This window comes from Choloepus didactylus, chromosome 2, assembly GCF_015220235.1.
Source record: "Choloepus didactylus isolate mChoDid1 chromosome 2, mChoDid1.pri, whole genome shotgun sequence".
NCBI classification, from domain to species: domain Eukaryota; kingdom Metazoa; phylum Chordata; class Mammalia; order Pilosa; family Megalonychidae; genus Choloepus; species Choloepus didactylus.
In genome coordinates, this window is record NC_051308.1 from 153,910,631 (window position 1) to 153,925,813 (window position 15,183).

The window sequence follows — 15,183 nt, forward strand, 5'->3', positions numbered from 1 at the left end:
CAAATCAAGGTTATGTACTTAAAGTCTGCTAAAGCTACAACAGCTTAGGGCCCACATTTGTAACCCTCAATGGTGTTCCTGTGTCAAAAAACTTTCCAGAGTAACTGAAGTGATGGCAACAGGGATGCCGGATTGACAAGTGCGATTTGGTCAGTCTTTGAAGGGGCTTCTCACTGAGGTGACCACCTGTGGTTCTGACGTAATCTTGCTCACCAACCAGATGCTGAAGGGCTCCCAGAGCTCCGAGCTGCTAGGCCAGGCAGCTAGAAACATGGGCACTCCAGGAAGATGCCATCTTGCACTCAGAAGATAGTTTAAGGAAAATGGCAATAATAACAACACATCTTCAATACCAGTGAGCAAGAAGCTATTCAGAAGAATGTTGGTCAGTCATCACATCTACAGGACCAGTTGAATCAACTGTTGAAATAGCATGCAACAGCACAAAAGCACTTCTTTGCCTGATGTTAAGGAGGAAATAACTTACCACAGTCATTATGCTATAGGTTGATTTTCCACTTTCTTCTCCAAAAGTTAAGAAACAAAAGATTTGTGATGATGTACAGTTTATCCTGAACAGAAGCTTGGTGGGTAAATTTTGGAAGCACTTCTTGAATTTTAATATCAAAATTAGTTGATATAAAGCAGAATTAAGACATCTTAGTTTTTCCTATAGAACTTTTAATATGTCAAAAGTCGTATTGTCTAAATGTGATTCTTAAACAAACACTGAGTACTATTTTAAATTCAGGAATAGAGCTTCTAATGTGATCACATAAGAATGATTAATATTCCTTTCAAAGACTGGTTTATTCTTTTATTCATGCATTTGCAAAATATTTTAATTTCGTAGTCACAGATTGGTGCTAGGTAATACGGTTGTTTTCCTTTCTTTTCTGGTAACTCAGAGGAGGTACTTATTTTATTTGTTGCAGCAAATTCCTAGATGAGAGGCAAATGGTCTCATATCTGGCCAGCTGTAACTTCCTGCTTTGCCCTTAATTCCTAGGGTTTCTTTGTCATTGTGACTCTTAAGTGGCCTTGGGTTCATTTTGTAATTTATTAATCATCAGCAAATTCATTTGTATTACCTTATTGTCAAACGTGAAGGCAGTTGAATTACTGCAAGTGATTGTGGCAAAGGGTTGTGCTGTGATGATCTTATTTTGTAGATATTTACCTAAGTTCATTAGATTCGTCTTGTTAACTGACATTATCAGTCTATTGTCAAGTCTATATATCTTTACTCTACTTGAATTCAAAATCTGATTCAATCCTGTTCGAATTAAATTCTTAATTTATTAAGGGATTGGGAGAAAGCAGACAAAAGAAAGTAGTGTTTTCACTGTAAGAGAAAAAAATAAATCTAATTAAAAAAAAAAAAAGTCTTTCTAGTCTAGAAAAGTGTATCTTCTCTTGTTTAAGTGACATGTTGTTACTTTTCTTTCTATGGGTTTAGTGAAAGGAGATATCACACCTGATATACAGGAGGGAACAGATCAGAAAAATCCTAAACAAACAGAAATCTCTCAGTGAAACTTGTCTTACACATGTCCTGCTTATGAATTAGCTAAAAAAAAATAAAATCACTGTAAAATAAACATACATATAAAGATTTAAAGAATAATTTTAGTCTTTGATAGATAATTTAAGCAAACTAAAAATCAATATTATGACAACTCTACACTCATTATTTCAACAATTTAGATGAAGTTAACTAATTTCTCAAAAGGCTATCAAAATTCATCCGAAGATGAAACAGATAACCTGAACTGTCCTGCAACTTTTTAAGAAATTGAATTTGTAGAAAAAAATATTTTGAAGAATAATTCTCCAGGTCCAGATGGCACCAAGTACCTGAAGAAGCAATAACACCAATTCTACACACTCTCTTTCAGAAAATAAAATAGGAGACAATACTTCTCAGTTCATTCTACAAGGCTAGCATTATCCTTATACCAAAATCAGATGAAGACAGTACAAAGAAAAAAAAACAAAAAACAAAACTGCAGACCATTATCCTTCATAGACATAGATGTAAAAATCCTCAAAAAAAAATTTAGTAAATCAAATCTAACAATATATTAAAAAAAACATATCTTGATCAAGTAGGGTTTCCCAGGCATGCAAGGCTGGTTCAGTATTCAAAACTCAATTAATGGAACTGACCACATTAAAAGTCTAAAGAAGATAAACCACATGATTATATATAAATGGATGTAGAAAAATGTTTTGACAAAATATAACACACCTTCATGATAAAAACTCTGAGCAAACCAGGAACAGTGGGGAACTTCCTCAAACTAATAAAAAGTATCTGCATAAGACCTACAACTAACATTACACATAATGATGAAAGACTGAACGTTTTCCTCTTCAGATCAGTGTCGCAGCCCAAGAGGGCCAAGCCAGTCCAGAGGCCAAAGAAGACAACGAACATTTTCTGATACACGAACTTTTATTCAGGGCTTACTTACAAGGTGAGAAGTTGTGGAGAGATCATGACAGGTCTCTCAGGCTGGGCAGGCATCACATTCACAGGGAAGATGACCCAGCAATGCAAAAAGGGCAGAAAGCCTTTTATAAGGGTTTAAGACAAAGGCCTTCCTAAGGGTGGGGGGAGCATAGATGCAGGAATAGGTCATTCTGACCTTGGGGGGTGGTGCAGGAAGGACTAGAATAACACTTGAACAATTACATTTTGCTCTTTTTGTGAGACTAAGAGCCTCTCACTTCCTGCCTGCTTGCATAAAGTTACATTTCAAGGTCAATTTAGCCTTTTTCTCTTTACTGGCTTAGAAAGACACTAGGTTAAACATTTAGCTGCCTAGGTCATGCAGACTGCTGTGCACCAAAGATCTGCAGGCCTGTTTTGCTCAGGCCATGGGTTGCCACAATCAGGAATGAGGCAAAGATGACTACTCTTACCACTCTTACTCAAATTCTATTGGGAGTCTTAGTGAAACATGGCAAGAAAAGAAATAAAAGAAATACAGATCAGAAAGGAACAAAATAAAACTGACTCTATTCACAGGCAACAAGATTGTCTATGTAGAAAGTTTCAGGGAATGTATAAAAACAAACCCCTTAGAACAAATAAGTTTACCAAGGCCCTAAGTTACAAAGTCAATATACAAAAATCAATCTTCAACTTGCTAAATAAAAGCAATATACAACAATATAGAAAACATTGGCAATAGCTAATAAAAACTAAATTCTCAGGGATAAATATGTATAGGATCTCTATGCTGAAAACCATTCTAAGACCAAGAGATTGTCAGGATAGATGACGATCTATGAATGTCCTTAGATTCCACTTCTCTTAGCAGTCCTTAGATTGCTCCTTCTACTCACTGTTGATGAGAGAAGAAGGTTCAAGACTCTCTTTAGAGTTAGCCCTGATAAAGTCATGTGCTTCACATTCATTAAATTCCACGGGGCAGTAAATATGTATCCATTGTTGGGTGTTAGGCTTTTCTTCAGATGGGAAGGGAAAAATACAGCCCAGACTCACAATGCCAAATCCTATCCCTATCATGCCCCCACACACAAATTCTACCCTTCCTACACACCAGGAGATACTTGCCAAAGAGGAAGGTATAGAAGACTAGACAGGCAAACTCACCCATTTTTTATTATGGAGATTTTTGACTTTTGACTCCATAATAAAATCCCACCTCCCCCACCCCCCAGGGAGTTAACACTACATTGAAAACTGCAATTGATTAGGCTAAAGGAATTCATCCATTCCAAAGAAATATGTTGAATTCCTACCTGGTACTGTGCCAAGGCTTGGGAAAATGAGTTATGCTCCCTCTTTTAGGGAGCTAACCACCTTGTAACAAATACAATTTTAAATAAATAAATACAGAAAATTGAGAGGGCAGTACTTCTATGGATTAGAAAGGTATTGGTGTAATCCCCCTCCCCTAAAACATCTTGTTATTATATCCTGACCACATTTTCCCGTATCAGTCATTTAGGAGAAAATTACAAATCCAAATTGGAAGAGAAGGACAGGAAAAGAGAGAGAGCCTATTATGTTGACCCAAAACCCAACTTTAATATTAAATCATGCACCCAACATCTCTACCCCTGTAAGTGGATTGAGCAAGCAGAAGAAATGACAAAAAACAATGAGCTCCATGTAGTGGCCAATATTTTAAATTTTTGACAGTATTTTATCACTACATTTTATAATCTCAGTTTGTTTGTTCATATTTATTGTCTGTCTCCTCCAGTAGAATAGAAGCTCCATGAGGGCATGGACTTTGTCTAAGGTTGTTCATCACTGCATCAGCAGAATCTAAGAGTACCAGGCACATAAAAAAGCACTAGGCACAATCAATATTTTTGAATAAATGAATGAACTTTATCTAAACTGTTTATCTTCCTAACACCATTCTTGTTGCTTCTGTCTGAAAGTTTACCATTTGATCATTTAACAATATATTGAATAGTACAGGAATTTTAGCTATTCATATTCTTGTATATTTATTTATAGATTAGCATCTTTTCCCTCTTTCTCCCCACAAAAGATTTTATCACATATTCCTTTTTTTATCAACCTAGAGAACTTGTTGTTCTTATGATTACTGACACTGCTCTGGTGATCCATCTGTCATGAAGAATGTAGCATTGACTTTAGAACTGCAGCAGTGCCAAAGGGCATTACTCACCATAGCAAACTGAGGGAGCAAAAGGGATAGTAACCACAGAAATTCTCAGGAGCTGTTAAAACTAGGTCTGTAGGAGAGCAGTCTCTAAAAGCTGAAGTTTGGATACGAACCAGGAATTCAGAAGCAGTCATATTGAGAAAGGAAACATGATGCCTTCCTCAGAAGAGCAATTTCTACCAGGTTCTAAAGCAGTGACATTCACTTGTGTAGCAACATTTTCTAACCTTATTAGCCAGAAGCCACACACGTCCTCCATGTCTTGAAGGGTAAAGTACTTGCCAAAGTTTTCACCAAGGACATTTTCATTATCATATCCTACAAAAAGACCTCCTGTTTTTGTGGAGGCAGGGAAGGTTCCCTGGCTTGGCAAGTTAGTCAGGGAGGCCGCCCCCTAAGCATTGTGTGCCTGAAGGCAGGCACCTAGGCGCAGTGCACCTGACGGCATGCAATTAAGTTAGAGAATGATGCCAGGCTCCTTCCGTGCCCCTGCTTTCCAACCAGGTTCAGAAGAGAGCGTTCCCTGAGATTACTACTGTCCTCAAGCTTGCACCCAAAGACTGTAAACATGCTAGTCTTGTGATTTTAGAACAAATGCAGTAGCCTGGGGAAACGGGAAAACAATTACGTAGCCCAAAGAATGCTTATGCTATATAATCTTCTGCTAAAAAGGCAATAAAGAACTTCTTACAGGAACAGAGAGACAGAATCTGCTCCCTTCTTTCACATGTTTTGAATGAATTTTTCCTATAAAACTGATTTGTAGTGTTCCCGGTTTGCTAGAGCTGCCATTATGCAAAATACCATAAATGGACTGGCTTTATAAAGCATATTTATTAGGTTACAAATTTACAGTTCTAAAGCCATAAAAGTGTCCAAACTAAGGCATCAACAAGAGGATACCTTCACTGAAGGAAGGCTGATGGCATCCGTCTGGAACTCCTCTGTCAGCTGGGAAGGCACATGGCTGACGTCTGCTGATCCTTTGCTCTCAGGTTGCTTTTCAAAATGGCTTTCTCCAAAATGTCTCTGGTTTTGTCTCTCTTAGGTTCTCTCAGCTCTCTGCTTGGTTTTCCTGGGGTGTTTCTCTCCAAGTGTCTGTGGGTCCTCTCTTAGCTTATCCAGAGCAAACTCTGGGCTTCATCTCTTAGCATCTCCAAATGCCTTTCTGTCTGCATAACCCAGTGTCTCCAAGTGCCTAGGTCTGTGTCGGCTCCTTCGGTTTCTGTGGGTGTGGCTGAGCATATCCCAGGGCATTTTGTCTTCTCTCCTGTTTGTGTGAGCTCTCTTTAAAAGACTCCAGTGAGAGTCCAATTAAGACCCACACGGAACGGGTGGGATCACATCTCCATTGAAACACTCAATCAAAAGTTTCCAACCAACAAGACTGGATTACAAGATCATGGCTCTTCTGGGGTCCATCACAGTTTCCAACTGGCACAAAAGTAATAATTCATTTTTCCTTTTTAATAACTGCTCAAAGACTGCAAAGATTTTTCTGAATCAGCTCAAAGAACCAATGTTAAAAGTCACATTGCTACTGATAAAACCAAAAATGTATGTGTGTATAGACAGACAGACAGGTAAACAGATGAATAAATACATAGCTACCCTAAGCTGCCTTTCTATGAGTAAATGTACTATTTCTAATATAGTTTTTTTACATATTTAAACTAATGTTTGTACAGTTTTTATCACTTGGTTGGGAAGAACTGATTTAATGTAATATTCTAACATGCACAAACACACACACACAAATACAGCATTTAAAACAGCTACATGAAGCTGAACAACTGGCTGTAACTCTTTATAACAGTCATGTAAGGTGGAAAAGGCCTTGGGAACTTACAAAACCAGACTTAATGTCTTTTTTCCTACAGCAAGCACTTCTTAGTACTTCTCTAGAGTTATGAGACAGAGGAAGAATGCCTAAGTGGCTCTTAGTACCTTGAAGTCACAGATACCTCTTGAGAAGCATTTGCAGATAATGAGGCATTATCACTTGGTCACTCAGTCACTGAGTCATTTAATGAACATGGGTGGAAACCAACAACTACAAATGATAGTGTGGTGGTTTGGAACTACATGTACCCCAGAAAAACATGTTCTTAAAGTTAATCCATTTCTCTGTGTGCGAACCCACTGTAAGTAGGACTTTTTGATGAGGCTACTTCAGTTAAGGTGTCACCCACCTCAATCAGGTTGGGTCTTAATCTTATCACTGGGGTCCTTTATAAGAGAATGAAATTCAGAGAAAGAGTGTGAAAGCCAGGGGAAATAAGAAGCTAAAATCTACAATACCAGGAAGAGAAGGGAGAGACCAGGAGAGTGTTAGGTCCAGAGCCGTTCAAGAAATCACACAAACGCAGCGAGTCATGGTTTAAGTAGAGAGTTTAAGGTTTATTAGAGGAAGAAAGCAGAAGAAAGCAGGTGGGAGCCATCAGAAAAGAAAGAAAGGAAAAATGGCTCCGGCCCTCTATCTGAGAGCAGCATTGTTTAAAGGAAAAACCCAAGTTGGGTGTTGGGGGGGAAGAGTCCTGCTGAGTGTGTTCTGGGCCTCGACTGAGTGAGTGCTCATCAGTTTCTGCTGACTGGTTACTAGGGTTCTAACACACCATTCTTCTTTGATGTACACTATATTATCTATGTGGAGGAAGCAGGCCTTTTGGTTTGTTTGGGGTCATTCATCTTATGGGCATATTTGATCTTGCCTTGTCTGCCCCCTGGAGTCTAGGTGCCACTGTGACTGGGATTTCTAAAACAGCTTTCAACCCTTAGTTTATGGCACACCTGGTATTTATGAGATAAGCAGCAGGGCCCGTGGATCAGACATACCTTCTATATGTTAGACTCTTTTTCTGGGGCCTGACAGAGAGGATGCCATGTGCCTTGCCATGTGACAAGCTAAGGACCAAGGGTAGCTGGCAGCCAGCCCCAGAATGCTGGGTAAGAAGCAACGCCTTGATTTGGACTTTTTCACAGCCTCAAATGGTGAGTGAATAAATTCCCATTGTTTAAGCTGAACCATTTCATTGTATTTCCTTAAGCAGCCTAGGAAACTAAAACAGATAGAAAATCAAACAGGGAAAATCTCTCTACCTATGCCCCACTAAAAGACAGTGAAGACATTTTTTTACTGAAGTTATAAACTCAGGAGAACAAAAAGAAGACAAAGGCAGCAAAATTACTGAAGATAGCAAATGGGCAGGTAGTAATTGAATTAGTAGATTCAAGAAAACTGAGTCCAACACAAGTCATGAAGGAAGCCAAGAAGCAATGAGATTTACCCTACAGAAGTCCCCACAGGTTGAGGATTAAAATTGAAGGATCAGATAACAGCTGGATCCCCAGATCCATAGTCCACACGGCCCCAGCAACTAGTCACCACTCCCCCAGCAAGAGATTAGCAGTTTATACTATGGAGAGGATAAACAGAGAGTCTCTGTGCTACCAGGAACCCCAACCACAAACCAGGGGTTGGGGTGTGGACAGTGCTGAAGTAAATAAGCATAATTAATGCTGAAATTCTTAGTCCTCTTTCCTCCCTTGGCCTCCAGAAGAGATGCAACCTGCATCTATACCTTCCAGGCAGGAGATTAGAAAATCATTCCCTCAAGAATCTGATAAGCACAGGAGGAAAGAGTCCAAGATATGGACATAAAGGATTTCCCATTAAAAATTGTTCAGCAAAATGCTCCAAATGAATCACCATGCAATGAAGCTTACTTTATCAAGGCCCATCTATGCATTCAAGGCTTCCAATTAACTTTGTAATACCTCACTCATAATCATGCGCAGAAAATCAAGGATTTTAGACATCCAAGGAACACTTCTAACATGAATAATCAAAACCATAAAAAGAGCAATAGGTTGTATATATGGTAACAATAAAAATTAAAAACTTGAAAATCCATGGAACTACACAAACAGTGAACCTTAAGTGAAACCATGGACTATAGCTAATAGTACAATTATAAAAATGTTCTTTCGTCAATTATAGCAAATGTTCCACACCAATGCAAGGTGGTATACGGGAATCCTGTATTTTATGCATGATTGTTCTGTAAACCCAAAAGTTCTCTAATAAAATTTAAAAACAAAACAAAACAAAGCAAATAGAGGAAAAAGAGAGAGTACAGAAAGAAAAAAACTTCCCATGCACACACACACATTTATATTCCTCCCCTCACAAAAAAAGACGAGCTATTACATCCATAAAATAAGAAAAGGATGCTATTTTTAAAAATTCAGAAAACAAATGTGGGCTCTGGAAATTGAAAATATGAGAGCAGAAATGAAAAATTCAGTTGAAGTTTTGGATAATAAAATTGAAGAAATCTGTTTAAAATAGAGGGAAAAAAACAAAAAGAAAAATTTTAGAAGTAGAACAAAAAATGTAGAGGAAATCAAGAACAAACAAAAACTAAATCAAGAAAATTTCCCACAAAACAAAGATTTTTATAGAATGAACAATTCTGAGTACCCAACATACTGGAAGAAAACAGGCTCACACCAGCATATAGCATCATGAAATTCTGAATACGAGGGACAAATAAGTCTCTCAATCAAGTGTGAATGAATAAAGATGCTTCTGACATGCAAGGTCAGAACGTTTACTTCCTATGCACTCCTTTTCAGAAAACCATTAGCGTATGTGCTCTCCAAGATGAAGGTACAAACTACAAAAGAAAAAATGGGAAGCAAGAACGGGATTCAACACAAGGTGGATGAGCAAAAGATCCCAGGATGATTGTGAAAGGAGATCCCAAAATGGAAAAAAAGAGAAAAAGACAGTAAGTTCAGATGATAACAGGTAGGCTGGTTCCAGGAGAGATTTATCTGAGAAGATGAAACCAAGAGAATACCGGATGTATCCAAAGACACTGACATCAATTTAGAAAAATTGGACTGAATTCAGTAATAAGAATAGAAAGCAAATACCCCTGCATTCTCCACAGGCTCCTCAAGGGGGCACTACATCTTTTTTTCCTTGGGGTATTTGCCTACTCCACCTCGATGGTTGCTAACATGACCACAGATACAGGGGACTGCTGGTTTGATGGGTTGAGCCCTCTACCATAGGTTTTACCCTTGGGAAGACGGTTGCTGCAAAGGAGAGGCTAGGCCTCCCTATAATTGTGCCTAAGAGCCTCCTCCCGAATGCCTCTTTGTTGCTCAGATGTGGCCCTCTCTCTCTAGCTAAGCCAACTTGAAAGGTGAAATCACTGCCCTCCCCCCTATGTGGGATCAGACACGCAGGGGAGTGAATCTCCCTGGCAACGTGGAATATGACTCCCGGGGAGGAATGTACACCTGGCATCGTGGGACGGAGAACATCTTCTTGACCAAAAGGGGGATGTGAAAGGAAATGAAATAAGCTTCAGTAGCAGAGAGATTCCAAAAGGAGCCGAGAGGTCACTCTGGTGGGCACTCTTATGCACACTTTAGACAACCCTTTTTAGGTTCTAAAGAATTGGGGTGGCTGGTGGTAGATACCTGAAACTATCAAACTACAACCCAGAACCCATGAATCTCGAAGACAGTTGTATAAAAATGTAGCTTATGAGGGGTGACAATGGGATTGGGAAAGCCATAAGGACCACACTCCACTTTGTCTAGTTTATGGATGGATGAGTAGAAAAATAGGGGAAGGAAACAAACAGACAAAGGTACCCAGTGTTCTTTTTTACTTCAATTGCTCTTTTTCACTCTAATTATTATTCTTGTTATTTTTGTGTGTGTGCTAATGAAGGTGTCAGGGATTGATTTAGGTGATGAATGTACAACTATGTAATGGTACTGTGAACAATAGAAAGTGTGATTTGTTTTGTATGACTGCGTGGTATGTGAATATATCTCAATAAAATGAAGTTAAAAAAAAAAAAAAAAAAGAATAGAAAGCAGAAACAAACCAATAAAAACAGTGTTTTAACTCCAGGGAGTTTCTTGAGCAAAAGAAAAGTAATCATAATATACTATATGGCTCAACTGTGATCAGTGTTTACATATTGAATATTGAATGCTGACCTAGACAACTATATTGAGAAAGCAGAAGGAAAAATGTGTAGAGGATAGGAAAAGAGTATACCTTTATTTTCCACAGCAGAAAGTACTTAGATAATGCCTAAAATGGAAAACCAAAAAGAAGCAATATAGATGCATGTCATTTCGAGATATAAAAATAAATACCCCCAAAAAATCAACAAAAAGAGCTTTAAAATGATTGACTTTGGGAAAGGGGATATGAAGGTGTGTTGATATTTTGGTAACAAGCCCTGAGAGTATTTGCCTCTTCAAATTAGGTATAACTGATACAAATTTAAACTAAAATAATATATGGAATGACTTTTATATGTCATAATTGTGTGTGATACACATAACCTGTGTGTCAGGTATGCTAGTTACTGGTAGTACAGACAGAGTAGGCACCCTGGGATACTCAACTGCCTTCTTAACATCTCCATTTGGGTTTCTAATCAGTATCTCAAAAATGCCCAAAATATTCCTCTTGATTCCACCACTCTGGCAAACTTTCACCTAAGTGTTCCCCATTTCGATAAATGATGATCCATATATATGCTTAAGCCAAAAACCAAAGAAAGGTCTATGTAGAACCCATCTTTTTTCCTCCTCTGTCACAATCCTACTTCCAGCCAACATCAACTCTCATCTCATCTACTATAATAACTTCCTAATAGATCTTTCTGCCTCTATGCTTGTCTACCCACATATCTGTTCATCAAAAGTAGTTAAAGGATCTCTCAAAATATAATCCAGATTACATTACTCCTTTGTTTAAAGATTTTCCAGTGGCTTCTCACTACACTCAGAATGAAGTCTGAATTCCTTCCCATGGATTACAAGGCCCTGCATGATCTGGCCCCTGCCTCCCTCATCACCTTCACCTGGAAACATGTACCTCCTGGATCACTATACTTTAGCCACACTGGCCTCACATGTATTAATTGAACATGCCAAGTTTTTTCCCACATCAGGCCCTTCAACTGCTGTTTTCCTTCCAAGAATCATATTTTACAAGGTTGCCTCCTTATCATTCAATTCTTAATTTAAATGTCACCTCATAGAAAAGACTTTTCTGTCTATCCTATTTAAATTATAAACTATCTCCACCCATCATTGCTTCCTCATAGCAATTATTGTCTTCTGAAATTACTTTATATATTTACCTATCTCTTTTCTGTCTCTCCCTACCAGAAAATAAGGTTTAAGACACAGACGTCCTCTGCTTCATTCTCCTCAGTCGCCTCACTTCCTAGATACTCAATTCAAATTTGTGAAATTCGTAAAAGAGCTCCCAGGTATCAGGGAGTAGAATGACACCTGCAGGTCTGTGTTGTTTGGAACTGGCCATGATGTTCCTATGTTAAACCTAACAACAATCTCACAGAACATCAACATCAGACAGGGTCACTCTGGGATCATGATGTGAGACAACAAACAGGAACACTTGATAATCTTCCCTAAACAGATAAAAACGCCATCATTGTGCAAACTACGAAAATACCACAAACAGCCCTCCTGTAGATAATATAACTGTTGCTTCTTTATCAGTTGCAGCTTTAGTCTTGCATTTCTCTTCTAGGTAAGATTTATTATAATACCCAATCTTAGAATTACCCCCACTTCCTGACAACTCCCAATACAGAGTGAACCCCCATTTTTTTAACATTGCCCTAAATCACCTAATACAAGCCCAATCCTCTAAGTCATGGTGTGTATTCTCCCTCATTACAATGAGTAATAATCCCCACTTTCTTTGACTACAGGTGTGTTCCTGGTGGGCTTTTTGGCTGCAGAACACTGACAGATGAATGCCCTTCACAATAGTTCACAATGTCTGGGTAGATTCTCTACACAATAATTTCTCTGTTCATCAAATCATCTTCTGAACCTCCTTGTCCCTAGTTGAAGAATACAGTTCTTCAACCAGAGAGTATCTTTGCCTGAGTAGCAATGTTAGTGCTACTCCCATTCTATCTTTTCATCTTTTTAAAATAGAGGAGGAAGAAAATCAAATCATGAACTCGATTCTTAACAGACACTCTTTTTTAGGTAAACCTCACCCCCACCACCACCCAGGAAAAACCTATGGCGTTCTTCCTTTTTCTCCTAGCCAAATTTTCTTCTTCATATTTTAAAGTTGTCATTTATTTTCCACGTTCAGTCTCAGATACTCTTTTCATTCTCAGTTCTCTAATCAAACTCATTTTGCTTTATAAAGCTCCTTCCCGCTTTTTCCTCATTCTCATCACAGATGAGAAATAAATCTTCAAACCCTCATTCATACTTTCTTTAGCCTTGCCATTTCCTCTCTCAGGCACCTTCCAAAGTTACCCTAACCCCTCTCCTTGCTCAAACCCGATGCCCCAACCCAATCAGCCTATCCGGGTAAATCCCATACTCAGTCCTCGGCCATATCCAAGTCCTTGCCCCATCCCATCCCCTCAACTCCAACGCTGCTCCTCCATCCTCCATCCGGTCCGCGATCCCCGGCTGGCACCACAGCCAATGCGCGCCCTGTGTTCAGACCCAGTAGCCAATCGCCGGCCGTATCCAGGACCGCCTCCGTCCCACCCCCCAGCACCGACTCAGCCACCCTCTCCCTTCACCTCCTCCAGCCGCCGCCCGTCGAGCCTGTGCTACTCGCGGTCTCTTCCGCAATCCAAGCCGTGAGTCCAGACCGGAGTCAGTACGGCCAGTGTCCCCTCCAATCTCCGAATCACGTTCAACCAGGCCCCCAAGGCCAGGCCGGACTCGAGCCCCGGGACTCGAGACTGTCGCACGAGCTAGGTGAGTGGACGCGCGGCCTGCCGACTCACGTTGGAGCGGCCGCTGGGCTCGCGACGTCTGACCTCGAGCCGAGCGTGGTGCGGGGCGGGGGTGGGGTGGTTCCTTCCGGAGCCGCATTTCTGGTGGGTTCGGAGGAAAGGACGGGCTGGATTCCGAACCGGACTCGGACTCTCCCTCAGGCCCTCGGGCTCCTGAAACCGAGCCTTCGCTGGAATGAACACAGTTTTCTCGGGAAAGTGAATGGCACCTTTGTAACTGGCCTCCTAGGCTGGGGCTCTTGAACCCCGGTCACCGCCTTGCCTCTCTTGCCCTTGATTTTGCGGTTTTGACATTTAGAGAAGGGTAATGCCTATTCTATTTCATCCATAACTGGGGTTCTTAATAACAAAGGTAACGAAAAGGCTGTTAATCTTCCATATAAGAAATTATTACTGGAATCCAATATTTTAAAATAAAATTGAAAAGCAGTCCAATCCGCTGCTTTATAGTCCGAGCAGTGTAGTCGTTTGAACACCTGTCCAGTACAGCAGTCCTCTCTTAGACCTTTGTGACAGGTGGGCTCTTCCCCTGCAACCTGAGGGAAGAATTCGGGCAGCTTGCCCACTTCCGCACAAGCCACCCGGTTCCAGATCAACTGTTAGAAAGTTTACCACGTGTCGTGCTAAAATCTAATTCCTGCCAACTTAATCCAGTCAGCTAAACTTCTTCCCTCTGGGGAAATTTATAATGACACAAATCCCATTTTCACACAACAGTTCAACAATTTCAGGATCGTTTCTCCTTGAGTCACATGCCAACTATATCTGGCTAATTTTTTCCACTCTTGATCCACTGATAGGGCTTTGAGGCATATCCTTCCCACTGTACTCCTCCAACTAGTACCATGTTGTTCACCTTCCAGATACTCTGTTTTATCAGTGAATCTTAACATTCTAAAAGTGAGCTGAGGTAGAGCAGTCTTTTTGTTGGTTTGCCTCTCCTGTTAATGTGGACTGTACATTAGCACCAGCCCTTTATTGCAGTCAGCTCGTGTTAATCTTCCTTGAGTTTGCAGTTAACCCCAGACTCTGACTTTGTCAATTAATTCAATCTCTTTCTACCTCTCTGTCACTGCCCAAGACTAAAGGACTAAAGAAAGCACCAGACACGTTCTAAGACATGAGCTTTTATTATAGGGCTTACCTACAGGATGGGGAAGTCGACCCACGTTGCCCTGAAATCAGGAGCTTCTATGAATGGATTCAGGAACTGCTCTGAATGGCAGCCAGTTCAGAGCACAACATGGAAACAGCCTGCAGTTTGGGGGGCTGAATAAGCTGGTTGTAAAGGGTGTACATTCCGATGGGTATGAGAACATAAGGCAGGGAGCAGGGTCCTGCAGTGTAGGGAGGGGTTGATTGTAATCAACAGGGAGGAGGGGAGGATTATAGCGATAACAAGTGTCTCAGTGAGTCTCAGGGAGGAAGTAGTTTTGGGTATAGATTACAGTTAGCATCTGGTATTGCAAGGAGAATAGTTCCTAGGTCAAGTGAACTGCTGTTTGCAGTTTTCAAGACACTTGGGGGCCAGGGGCTCCCACATTCCACCCCCACGCAGCAATTTGCGTTGAACATAGGAGAGACATTACATCCATAATTCACAACAGTACAACGAACAGCAGAGTACAAGTAAACAAGTACATATGGACAGTAATCCC

At 40.2% G+C, this 15,183-nt stretch overlaps 2 protein-coding genes and 1 pseudogene across 6 annotated transcripts in view; 2 read left to right on the forward strand and 1 right to left on the reverse strand.

Moving 5' to 3' along the window:
• The window catches only part of LOC119527067 (UDP-N-acetylglucosamine transferase subunit ALG13 homolog), a 31,274-nt gene extending 17,711 nt beyond the window's left edge, over positions 1-13,563 (reverse strand). For all 5 annotated transcript variants that reach the window (XM_037826704.1, XM_037826707.1, XM_037826706.1 and 2 more), the window contains exon 1: positions 13,307-13,563. The gene's annotated coding sequence lies outside the window, so the exon portion shown is untranslated. The remainder of the gene's footprint in view (positions 1-13,306) is intronic.
• LOC119527069 lies at positions 113-432 on the forward strand (annotated as a pseudogene).
• LOC119527063 (guanylate-binding protein 1-like) overlaps positions 13,293-15,183 on the forward strand; it is a 61,052-nt gene continuing 59,161 nt past the window's right edge. The window contains 1 exon segment of the mRNA XM_037826698.1: positions 13,293-13,487. The gene's annotated coding sequence lies outside the window, so the exon portion shown is untranslated.